This window comes from Cyrtonyx montezumae, unplaced genomic scaffold, assembly GCF_038088225.1.
Source record: "Cyrtonyx montezumae isolate F1298 unplaced genomic scaffold, pur_monq_1.0 scaffold_29, whole genome shotgun sequence".
Lineage (NCBI taxonomy): Eukaryota > Metazoa > Chordata > Aves > Galliformes > Odontophoridae > Cyrtonyx > Cyrtonyx montezumae.
In genome coordinates this window covers 12,164,706-12,177,909 of record NW_027072033.1, presented here as the reverse complement: position 1 = coordinate 12,177,909, position 13,204 = coordinate 12,164,706, and the positions used below count along the sequence as shown (strand labels likewise).

The window sequence follows — 13,204 nt, the reverse complement described above, 5'->3', positions numbered from 1 at the left end:
GCTTGGGCAACCAAACAGTATTTTCGTCATTCAGTACTGAAATTTGTACTTAGATATGAATAACTCTCCAATCTGTACGTCAATAGATCAGCAAGCACTGCCTACAGCTCACAAGCAGGCTGCTCATTTCACCTGTAAAGAGGATTAGATGTCTTCAGTATATCACGGAAACAAACATAAGACTAGACTACACAGTATTTTAGTTCCATCTAACTTTAAAATTGCCCCAAAGAGCAGGATTTTTTTAATCTCATTTAAGTTACTACCTCATCATCATATGACTGCTGTCCACTGCCATGACATACAAAACTTCAGTGTATGGTAACAGGCCCCCCAGAAAGTCATTCCACAACCTGAAACATCATCTACCCTTCAAACACACTAAAAATAGATTGCTCATCCCCTTGAGGTCTCAGCAGCCCATCTGATATTACAGTACAGTATTAACAAACCTATGTAGACATAAATTCTTAAAATAAATATCTTTGGAGATAAGCCCATAACACCAGTAAGCAAATTATATTCCTGAGCACCACTGAAGTAACATGGGTAAATCTGTGGAAGCACTGAAGAGCCATGTCGGACAACAAGCATTTCATGCTCATTTTGCAAGAGAACACCAGATGCAACCTTTGGTCAACCTGCCTGTCATCTTGCCAAGCAACTTCTGACTCAGCTTTTGGTTTCAAAGACATTTTCTGAGTGTGACTTCAGCATTTTTTAATGTGTCTCCTTGGGAACATAACACACAGAAATTCTCGTATTCCATCCTGCTCCACCACAGAAAGAGAGCAGTATATCTGTAGAGAGAATATGGAATGGAAATTTCATTGTAGTATATTAACAGCTTTGTAATCTGATCATTTAAATATAATTCAGTTTACTCATTTGTCCACACAGCTGGGAGACCCAAATATATTGACTCACTTTTTCAGCAGCTCCAGGGAGTAATGCAGTTATACCCTTGGAGCCAAGGATTTCATACAGTCTGACATGGGTGTGGTTAACCTGGCAGGAGAAACCTGCACACTCTTGAGAAACAACTGCTTCTCCTCAGCCTAACAGAATGGAAATGCACTGGTGGCCAGCACTACCAAAGAGTTAGAAACATGAATCCCGCAATCCCAAAGCAGAGAACCATCATTATATGCTGATTCACACAATGCCCTTCAGTCATATTTATTCCTAAAGGCCTGATAAGTTCCTCTTCTCCCCAGGTCCTGGTGCTATAGTGTACAGGGCTGTTCTACACCATGTGCTTGATCACAGACAAGAGAACTTGACCTCTATATGACCTGACATAGTTGAAAGCTGATATGCTTTCTCCCCACTGCCTTTCCCACTGAAGATAAAAGGTCATTTAGACCAAAAAGAACCAGTCCGGACTGACTTCAAGTTACATGAATTCAACTTTAAGGATGCAGTCCTGGCCAGGAACCCAAACCCTTTCTTGTAAGGCTGCAAGTTATGGCCAAATGAGAGGGAAGAGACAATTCAGCAGTCAGGAAGCTAATTAACAGGGCTGAGAGCTGTCTGGCAGCTCTCAGTTTTCCATCAGACATTTGTTAACATTTTTACACTTGTCAAGTTATTTAGCTGAGCATGGTAAAAGCACAGTTTCAGGGCCCACCAATGCTGGAGGTCCTGTATCCTGCAACCAAAGCTACCTAGATACAGACAAGAAACAGAAAAACTGAAATGTATGATCAGAGCTTCCAATCAAATAAAAAGATTTCCAATTTGTTCATGTTAACATTTATGTTTTTGACAACACTATTTGTCAGATAACAAAGAAGAAACCACGATGACTTCTTATGTCAATTTCCTTCTCAGACTTCAGTGCATTAAGTAGATACTACATGTATATAATGAATCTCTTCTTCCATACTCACCATAAGCAGCAACATACTTAAGAAAAAATGATCAGAATGAGAGCAGTGACACAGCAAAGTGGAAGATACCTCCAATTGCCATTTCCATATGTTTGCATACAGTAGAGATGTGCTCCAGTCTCACACCAGAACCACTCCCAAAAGGAGTCTTTTCTTATCTACATATGGGTTTATTTCAACAGAGCACCACAATCCATTACCAAGGTCTTAATGTCAAGTGTCCCTGTTAAGTGCAAGGGAGGAGAAGGGTGTTGGTGGGTAACTACCAACTATACAAGCAAGTTACCCCCACCAATTCTGCTAAAAGTTCTCCCTGACCTGAGCTAGGAATTATGGAATTATCTGAGATGTCACTTTAAGATCAACAGAAGGGAAATTGATAAGAAAAAATACTTTTTAGTATCATAAGACACCTGAATTCTGGCATTAGGACTACAGTGAATGTCATAGTAATAATTCCTTTTCCAGAGAAACACTAATTTAAAGTCTTCAGCAAGTCAGCCAACTATCAAGATTGTTAAAAAAGGTGAATGCACTGCCTTGCACATCAAACTCATGCTGAACTCTTAATTTTCCTGCACATGTAGTCCTCAGCTACCCTGTTTATCTGTAAATTGGGAGAAAACTCCAAATCTGAGCTGCTGGAGCATAGGTTCTGGGTGTCACATTTGCTCAGACTTCTCTTTTCCTTGCCAGCAATGAGAGATCTAGGGACAATGTGTGGGAGGTATGTGTTTGCCTGGCTCTTGTGATAAGTAGCTATCTTCTTTTAAAATATTTGCATAACAACAAACCAGTCCAGTATGACCCATCTTCTTCCCAAAAGGAATATCCTGTGATGCCTTTTTTCCATAACTAATGGTACCACCCTGAAGCAGCACTATTTAAACCTTAAGAGCTGAAAGTGAGAAGGAAGAGTTTGCTCATTTGGGCAGTGCAAATAAGCCCCTATTGTCCTTCAAGGCCACGGAAACAGTGACCACATGTACATCAGAAGATTCCATTTTTAGCGTCTTTCAAAACAAAGTCTTCTCTTTCACATTATCATGAGCACACTGAATCCTCAGTCTTCCTATATCATTCTCTGCAATGTCTGCTTTGTTTTGTCTTGAAAAATTCTCCTCCCTGTCTACCCCACGCAATTGCTCTATTAGCAGCAAGTTTCCACTACACATAATTATGCCATGCCTTAGCCTACTTTTCTGTTTACTGAATAGCTATGCCTATTTTCTACTTGTGCTGATGCTACCATTTACTTTTCCTGACACTCTAATCCTTGTATCTTTTGAAGGCCTAACTTCCTCCACTGCAACAGCAGCTGGGGTTCTCAGGCCCCTTTCCAGAGCTTTTTAATAGCAACAATAATGCCTGTGCTGAACATCCTATTTCTTAATCTTCAGATCAGCATGGAGGCTGTCCTTGTAAAAAATAAAATATTTATATATATATATATATTATATATATATATATATATATATATATATATATATATATATATATAAATAGTACTACAAACATACTGTCCAGCACTGCTGACCACCCATCCTGTTACTGAACAGCAAGCTGTTAATTATATTTTCTTGGCACTGGAACAAGGAGAAATGCAATACAACACAAGCATCTTTGGGAGAGAAGAAGCTAGATGTAAATTAATTTTCTGCACATTCTCAATTAGATTGTTCTATCTTCCACCATGAAAAAAAAGAACAAAAAAAAACTATGTACTTCAACTATATTATTGAATTTAACCAGTGAAAATTAACAGTAGTCCAGTGAATCCAGCACTTTCTCAGAATTATTTGTCCTCAACACAGTGGCCTTGCAATGATTGCTGCCCTAATAAGCTCTCACTGAGTCCTTCCTAATCACTCATGACATTGACACTGTGCCTACAGCTCTATGCTAACATTATTAAACACGTATCCTTAAAGAGACTGTATTTGACTCCACTCAAGAACAATGACAGCACAATCTGAAATGTCTCATTTCCATCTTCTTTAAATCACCATTGGTTTTGTTTTTGTTTTTATTTTGAGGGATCTTAACAATCTTCTACCCAGAAAATAGTTTCTAGCCATAGCCAAAAAAGCTCTGTAGACCGCAGCTATGGAGGTTTCTGATATATGGAGGTATATAAGAAAGGCTAAGCCAAAAACTAAGAGGTGAAGATGAAGAGGAAATAAAAGGCTGCTAAGTCTAGGACTGATGTTCTGATAAGGAGCATGTCTCAAAAAATACTACAAAGCAATCATAACCAATGGTGGTGGAAAGCTCCTTCAAGCAGTGATTAAGCAAGGATATTTTGAGATTAGAACAGTGAGACTGACTATGAGAGCAGTAACAGAGACTGACTCAAGCTGAACAAAGCAACTGTACAACAATATGCAACTACTGAGAAGCAGAAGAGAACCAGGAAAAAGAATAAATGTTGTACATAAGCCTGCATATTTTAACTATAAGACCCACCAGAAATAAAGATTCCTCTTACCCCATCTCAAAGACTCTCTGTCAAACCCCTCCAGAGTTGTGTTTGTACTGCAACATATGGCACAGCTTCATGAAAACTCAAGAGATGAGTGGCACACTTTAGATCTTTGTATTGTTCCCAAAGTGGAAAAATAAGTAAAATAAAATAAAAAAATAAAATCCACCACAAAATGGAACAGAACTCCAAGCAATCTCAAGTGACTTTTTATTTACCCATATTTTCATCTTCCCAAACACAATCTGAAAGTAGAATACTTCCAAAACTCAGGACATTAATTAAGATTGTATTAAATCTGGTCCCCTCATTTGGAATCTTCTGCTAAAGCCTTTTCACTAAAGCTAACAAGATAATTATCATAAGTTGAGCTATCTCCCTTCCTCCCTTTTTTTCTTCTTTCAGCACTGGCATACAAGCCATGCTATTTTAACTTCTTTCCTGTTCTCCCAGTTCTTCTGGAACATTTTATTTTCAACAGTCAACTCATTTGGAGAAGTGCCACGCTGAAGTTCAACCGTTTACAATGTTAACTGTGTCTCTGCCAGCAGCTGAAGATTTGCACCAACACCACCTTCTCCAGTACTTCTTTCACTAAAAATGTAGAGTTCCTCTCCCAAAATTAAGTATCCACAGTTTAGCAGATGTTTAAGCAACGTTAATTCTTATTGTTCTCCTCTCTCCCCTTGTAGAGTAAGGTAGCAGTCCTCCCCAGTTCCCATTTCAGTGACTGTCCTATTGGTTCATGTTATATTTGACTGCTACCAGAAGGATTTCCATTAAACTCTTTCAGGTGGACTGCTCGATTAGTTACTCCTCTAGAAGGAATCAACTGTTTGAAAAGATAGCAAGCATTTACGTTGATGAAATTATGACATTTTACCAATAAGAAGTTCATGCTTGTTAATGTCCTCTAAGGATATCATACAGTCCTGATAATAGCAGAAGGTGACCTTTTTCATTTGTAACAAGTTCACAGAGTACATGATTTCAGTTCAAAATAGAGAAATATCCACAAAACAAAAGAGTAAAAAAATAGAAAAAAAAACCAAAAACAATACTTATATCATTTTCTACTACTGTACACAAAAAACATAGCAAAATATATGAAAGTATTATACCTGAAAAGAGTCAAAAGATGTGTCTCCATTGTCGATCTTTCCTGGTCTGTCAGAAGAATATCTCTTTCCTACACCAGTGTGCTTCTTCCAGTCACTCACTTCAGTACCCCAATGGGTGTTTTGGATAATTATTTTTCTATGACTTTTATCACTAGGCTTAGTTAGTGAAAGCTTCATAACAGGGCAATGTTAATTAATTAATACTACATAGCTTTTCACTAATTTCATGGATACAAGTTCCTTTTCTGCAATTTCCTACTACAAAGCAATGTTCTTCTACTCAATTTAGGTAATTATCCACAACAACATGCAGAGAAAGCACTACAACAAATTGGAGCAATCTTAGCTTATACTGTACTTCCACATGTTGTTTGGAATTATTGGAAAAAACACAGGAAAAATTATTTCACACTTGGTTCTGGGAATTCCAAATTTCAAGAGGTATCTTTGGTCTTTTTTTTTTTTTTTGAAGTAACTTTCCCTAAACTGTAACTCATACTATCATAAGACTTTGGTTCTTCCCATTTCCTTTCCAAGACTAAAATTAAACATCCATTCCTGGGGGCCCAGAGTAACATCTACCAGATATGCAGACACCTATGCTGAACATAGCTCTCCTTCAGTACTTATCAACTATATTTTCATTACTCACGTCTTCATAGAAGTCAATCACAGTACTCCAAAAATGGTTATAAACTTTGCTGGATTAAACTATCTTTTTTGTTTCTGTGCTTGTTTTCCACATTGTGCTTGCAGTTGTTGTATTTTCCATCTCCACCATCCTATTGTGCATTCATATTTTTCACTGCCTGACCATATACAGTAGGTAAACTAAAAGCATGTTTTAACACAAGAATGTTTGGAATACTTTTTGGAATGAAAATTGGAAAGTTAAAAAAAAAAAAGAAAGAAATATGATATTTTAAGTTTCTCTCCAGAATGTAGTTCATTATCAACCTAATAAAAATGTATAAGGAAATCGATTCATTGTTTAAGTACTTTTAAAGCAGTAGTCCATAGGTTATGTCTAATGGGGTTAAGAAAAGCAATTAAGAAAAGCAAGTCTACATACTTAATAACCTTAGAATGCAGTTTCTGATACAGTCTGCACCATAAACAAGCTCTGGGTGCTTATTGCTCATAAATCAAAAACAAAAGAAAGCCACTATCTGAATGAAGAAAATTTGTGCCTTATGACAGGACACATGCTATCCATCACTATGAATTAAAATTATTTTTCTAGAGCTGCTTCCTCTATATATATTTATTTGGTTTCAAAAAATAGAAGTCACTCAGCTGGTCTTCTAATAAGCAAGGTGCATTTCAGTGTGAGAAGACTGCAACAAGGACTGTCTTTAACAAGAACATTATTCTCTGATGACATTTCAGTCTCATAATAAAGAAAACTCTTACAGAAATAATGCCACTCTCCAACATAAACCATTGTAATGACATTTGGTTTCCTGCAGGGTGCCTGCCACTGCAGGAGAGCCAAAGATGCCTTTCCCATGAAGATCCCCGACTTAAATCTCAAACTTGTTCTTGTATTACTACATTCAAGAACAGTGTCTGCAGACAAACGAGAGGACCTCTCAGATACCTAAGGAGACTGAATCCCTAATAGAGGAGGTGGATACTTTGGATCTGACCAAACCACCAGAGGACAGTGAGGACTGTCTCATTATCTTCAGTGGGTGCTGATTTAGACCTGTGCAGAAACTGTAACATGTATCAGTGGACATCATCTCAAGGAGGAAAAAAAAAAAAGAAGTTGACCCACCCCCTTTCTTTGTTAATGTAGAAGGTGAAGCAAACCTGAAATAATATGTTCCACAGTCTGCTTCAGTGTTCAGAAATGTTTCAGAAGTGTTTAAGATGGACGCAAATTATGATATCTCAGTAATTTGGGTGACATATCAGCAACCAGAATTAACACAATGCACAGTTGATAATGCCATATACTTTCCAGTTGTATTAAATTATGTACTAAGGAATTTATTCCACAGAAAAGAAAAAAAAATGATAACCTTGCAGAATGTGCATCCCATCTACAACTCCATTCATGACAATTACCAAATCTTTCTATTCTTGATGCCCATGTTGGGGCATGTTTTGATTCAGATTCACCAATTTCCTGTCTTGTCACTTGTACCTCCCATATGTTGCACATTCCTTCTTAAATGCTTCAGGAAGGTCTATGAATGAACATTAATTACCCTTCTGTAGAGCTGTGCCTTCAAGCTCAGCACAGTTCATCCTGGTATCCACATCATGCATTTCAACATTTTAGTTTGAATTTTATATGGAACTGTATCTACTATGCAGCTGCTGTGCAAGTCAAGGCTGGTGGAGAGTGAGGCCTGGTCTGAGACTACTCAAAATGATTTCAGATAAATGGGTGGCTTAAGAAAATCAGACAAATTCCATTTCAGTTGGTATCCCTCTTTAAAGATCTTAGGTTTCCATAATTACATTAAACTTGAAAGAAAAAGCTGCCATAATAGTTTTGGGGAAAAAAAAAAGATTTTAAGACATCAAAAAAGACAGCTGTGAAAACTGTTTCATATTTTCCAAGATAAATTACGTATTTTATGATGCTCTGAGGAACCTACTAAAAGCTTGCCAATATCATTTTAATGCAACCTATTGAGTGGGGAGAAATATTCCATCTTAATTTAAAATACATCGAAAGGAAGGAATTCTCTTGAAAATCAGAAGTTAAAAATCCCATAAATCAGGAATCAACAGCATCACCTAGAAAAAAAAATGACATTTCATGACATTCTCTGGAAGAACCTGAGCAGCTTCAAGCTGTGTGCACTTACCTCCAAAGGCTTTCAAAAAATCTACAAATATATGCACATATACATGATTCCTTTGGTCAGCCGATCAACCTCCTAATTCTGTGGTCTTTAACCAAAGAAAAATGTCTAGAAAGGTGACCTCCATATGAAAGCTTAAGTGCAAAAAAGCCTAAAGATGTGTTTCCCTGTGTGAAGTAGAATCTGAACAATTTCCTCCAATCCTCATTTCCTGATAGCATGAAGTCAGAGAGAACCATCACAATGTTGTACATTGAAAAAACTGAAGAAACCCTAGGGGAAAAAATCATGATTAAGCCAGCTTCTGCCAGCAAAGCTTCAAAACATGGAGAGGCATCCACAATGTTAGGAGCAGTTCCCATCTCAGCTTTGTCTACTCTCTCTCTCCTCCATTTTCTGGTGGAGCTAGAGAACATGACATGGCTTACCTGACTCAGATCACAGCTCTCTGCCAAACTAGTCACTTCCTCTTAGACATGCAAGCAGCTTCATGAGACAAACAGACCCCCACAGACACACACACAAAAGCAGCTGCAGAAAACACTCAAACTTGAAGGTCTTTCTACTTCCAAACACCAGAAAAACGAACGAAACTTTTCCCTTTTCTCCCCCAAAAGAGGGTTGGGGGGGGGGGGGGAGGCCGGGGGGAGGAATCCTATCAGATCACAACCACATGAAGCTCCAGGAGGATCTCACTGCGTGGAGAATAGAAACCACAAAGCCAGGAGGATGGAGGATGGGGGGGATGGGGGAGGTGGGGTGGGGGGAGAATGGAAGAAGGTTACTCCAGAAGACATAAAGAGCCTGTGGACTGTGTGTGTGCACGTAAGCGAGAGCGAGGAGAAGCTTTGTGTTGTGGAGCCTGGACTGGAACCAAAGCAGACAGCTTGCAAATGGAGGACAGGGAGATAAAGGAAGGGAAAGACGGGGAGAGATAGGGAGAAAGCTGCTCCGGGTGGTGGAGAAAGGGGCAGGGGAGAAAGCTCCTTCTCCCGTGCCTGGTTTAAAGGTAGGGACGTCGGAGAACTGAGCGAGAAATGGGCTCCTTCCCATTCCTTTCTTCCCTTCTCGCTCTCTTTCTCTCAAAGGAGAACAGAAGCGTGTGTAATGGCTCCTGCTCTCCAGCCGAACGCTGTCCTCCTGCGAGCAGCCTCCTGCAGGCACAGTAGCCCCCCAGCCCCGCGCCACCGGGGACCCCCGCATCTCAACTCCAGGAGCGCGGCGGCGGGGCAGCACCGCCGGTGAGGGACCAGCGGCGAGACGGGGGCAGCAAGGGAACGGGAAGAGGGAGAGGGAAAGAGAGGGAGAGAAAGAAAGGAAGAAAGAGGTCACCCGATTGCCTGGGTCGTGCCAGCACGGAGCTTTTCTCTCCTCCGTGTCTCTCCCGTCTCTGATCCAAGTCCACATGCACAGCACCATCCAGACATCGCGCACACACACACATATCCACACGGGTACCCCCCACCCCGAAAGCTCGGCTGATATCTCACTTATCTCCCCATACCCCCCCCCCCCTTTAATGCAACAACAAAAAATTAATTAACCGCCTTCCTCCTCCTCCCACCACCACCACCACCACCACCACCAGCACCTCCTCCTCTTCTCCTCCTCCATGCAAGAGACTACTCTCAAACAAAACACCCCGCACTCTCGCTCCCTCTCCTTTTTTTTTTTTTTTTTCTTCCTTTCTTTCCTCCTCCTTCCTCCGTTGGCCGAATGAATGGGTTTCAGAGAAAGGTGGTGGAGAGAAAGAAAGAGAGAGAAGACCAAACAAAAAGAGGTATACAGATACACACATGAGAGATGATCTCTCCAATGCCAAACCGGAGATGGGTTTTAATTGCAAGAACTTACAGGAGCGTCCCGGCACTGCTGCTCTTGCTGCTGTCTCCTCTCCTCTTCCTCTCTGCCTAGCTCTTCTTCTTGTTATTGTTGTGGAAGTTGTTTTGTGAGTCTCATGTGCTCCTTGCCAGGTCTCAGCAATGGAGGATCGCCATCTTTCCCTGCTTTCCCCCCCTCTCTCCCTCTCTCTCTCTCCTTCACTGGTTTGCTGCAGCTGCAGATGACCTGAGATATCCGTCTCTCTCTCTCTCTCTCACTCACCCTCTGTGTCTCTCTCTGAATAATGAGCAACCAGAGGGAGAGAGAGAAAGAAGACAATCTCCTCTCCTACCACACAAAACGCAAGAGCACCAGGGGGTGCAAGAATCCTTTCTAACAACAACAACAACGTGTAGAGGAAGAGGAGAAAAAGGAGAAAGAAACGAGAAGAGAGGAGGAAAAGGCAAGAAGAAAGAGAAGGAGGGAGGTGGAAGAGGAGGGGGGAGAGCAAGCAAACAAGAGAGATCCAGGAGGCAGACAGATGGAGAAGAAGATGGTAGTGATAGAGGAGGCGGTGTTGAAGATGAAGAAGATTAAGAGGAGGAAGGTGGTAACAAAAAGTTAAGGTTTGGGACACTGATTCACTCACGGGCCAGGGAGGAGTAGAAGGAGGGGGAAAGATCTGAAGAGCTTCCCCTTCCAAGCTGTTGCCTTCACAAAGCTTCCTGCCCAGGAGCACTCAGCAGTTCCTGCGATGCTGGGGGAGCCGCTGGGATGGAGTGCTCTGCTGGGTCATAGCTTTCTTCCAGCCATGGCAAAAACCGGTTTCTGCATGCAGATCTGCCCCTGAGGTGATCCCTCAGACACATCCATCTAGAGACTAATCTTCCCTGAGCAGAGTAAAGAACATAAATGGAGCTGGAGGTTGCAAAGTATAAAACCAGATCTACCACGTGGTTGGTTTTTAATCCCCCTTCCAGCTCCCATTTGATGTGGAGAATGGAGACTCGAATTGTCCATTTCTGGCACGTATTTTGAAGTCTACTCCCGGAAATAAGGACAGTCATCTCCAGGTTTTTTATTTTTCACAAGCTTTTAGGAGAAAAGAGAGCTTGTACTACCGAGCACCAAAATCACTTCCTACACTGGTGAGACGTTTCTGGCTGCAAAGTAAAATAAATAATCCCACTTAAAATAACTTCTGTGCCTTCCAGCACCTAGTTGTCTGCTCTTTTGTGACAGATTATTTAAAGCAGAGGAAAGAAACGATCAAGGCTTACAAAGGAAGGTATCTTGGTGATGAAGGCAAGCCAGCAAAGACAAAGCTGCTGTAGTCTGCGTTTATATTTAGCCTCGTTCTATTAAGCATTGTGCTTAGCTCCTTCTTTTGCGCGACACCCCTCCCCCCCCCCCCAACCTCCAAGCTCTACCACACCAGGTCAGATTCTTTCTAGGGTTATGCCTAGCACAGAGGGGGGTGGAGGGGTTGGGGGATTAGGAGTTATGTGCAGACTCAGAAAATCAATGCACGGGAGTGAGGCAAAATCAATTTGAGCGCAAGGGCATGGCTGGTATTGGAACATCACTGGGATTTCTCGGGCCCTCAAGCACTGCAATTTGCATCTGTAGAAGAGAGACTAGAACCACAGAGCTGCAGTTCATATGAAGGGGGAAATCCCTCCCCTTCTCCGAGGAAGTTTTATGAGAATGGTGAAGGCGAGATCATCTTAAAGGAGTCCAGATTTTACTTGCTCTCAGAGAGGTCAGGCATGTTAGAACTTCATTGTCTGAACTCTCCCAGCTCAGCTGAAGACCAATTGCAGAAAAGCTAACGATAGCAGTTAAAAAAAAAAAAAAAATCGGTCGCCCAGGTACTAGTGAAACATTAAACTCATGCTCTCTCCGATCTTTCCATCCACCAGACTCCTGTGAGCACAAAGCACACAAGCAGGATCTCTCCCATTAAACCTTCTCTTTCTTTGAGCCGTGCAAGTTAATCACTAAACACGAGAAAGATCTTCTCCCTCCTCCTCTTCTCTTTCCGCTCCCCCCCCTCTCCCCCCTCGCCCCAAACAAGTGCTGTGAGAAATGGGAGGAAGGATAATGTCTGGGCAGAAGCACTGCTGGATTTAGAGAATCCTTCTTAAGGAAAAAAGGGAAAAAAACATCAGAACTGGAGATTCCTAGCAAGACTACTGGTTTCATGCAGACAAATGAAGCGGACACCTCCTAAGAAGCTGATAAAAGAACATTAAGGGAAAGGGAGGGACTGTCTTTACGGCTGCCAGAATATGCATGTGTTCTGCCTGCAATTTTCTATAAATCATCGTCTTCGCAGGAAGAAAGCGCCTGGGCTTTGCGATCTTTGACGTACCATCAACTCCGAGGCAGATAATTTACCTCTTTGTCTCCTAGCATTACGTTTTAAATTTTATATATATATATATATATATGTATATATATATGAGGAAATAGAACAACCCCACAGCCACAAACCCCAAAACACCTGCCTTCTGACCAGCCACCCTCCAGGGAAAAAACAATCTCATTTCAAAATGAGGAATCTTTGGGAACGGTGGACATCAAAACCTGGGAGAAAAAAATAAATTTTAGAAAGATTTTAAAAAATGAAATGTGAAATAGAAGATGGTCAACTAAAATAAAGATAAAAATAAAATAATAAAATAAATGTGTCTTCGCGGAGGTAACTTGGAAACGATACCCTGCGCTCTCCCCACTTCCTTTGGCGGTGGCTAGTCCCCCGCCGCGCCGGTCCCGCGGGGAGCTTCGTGCTCTGCGGGCAACGGCGGGTGCCGGGGCGCCCACCCGGGGCCACCCACGAGGGAGCGAGCTGGAGAGGAGGCCACGGCGACCCGAGGAAACCCGGTGCCGGAGGGCAGCGGCGGGGAGCTGGGGGCGGAGGGCTCCTCCCTAGGGGTCTGCGGATCCATAACTTCCTCCTGCCGACTTTCTGCCTCTTCCCGCTCCGCGCTCTGAGCGCTGCCCGAGGTGGACACGTTAGACTGGGAGAGCCCTCCAAAATAAAAAAGAGCAGGGATGCTCCCC

The 13,204-nt window shown here is 41.8% G+C and overlaps 1 protein-coding gene across 1 annotated transcript in view; it reads right to left on the bottom strand.

Moving 5' to 3' along the window:
* Positions 1-10,901, bottom strand: part of ZNF462 (zinc finger protein 462) — a 60,445-nt gene extending 49,544 nt beyond the window's left edge. Inside the window, exon 1 of the mRNA XM_065740562.1 lies at positions 10,172-10,901. The gene's annotated coding sequence lies outside the window, so the exon portion shown is untranslated. The remainder of the gene's footprint in view (positions 1-10,171) is intronic.
* Positions 10,902-13,204: the final 2,303 nt, after the last annotated feature.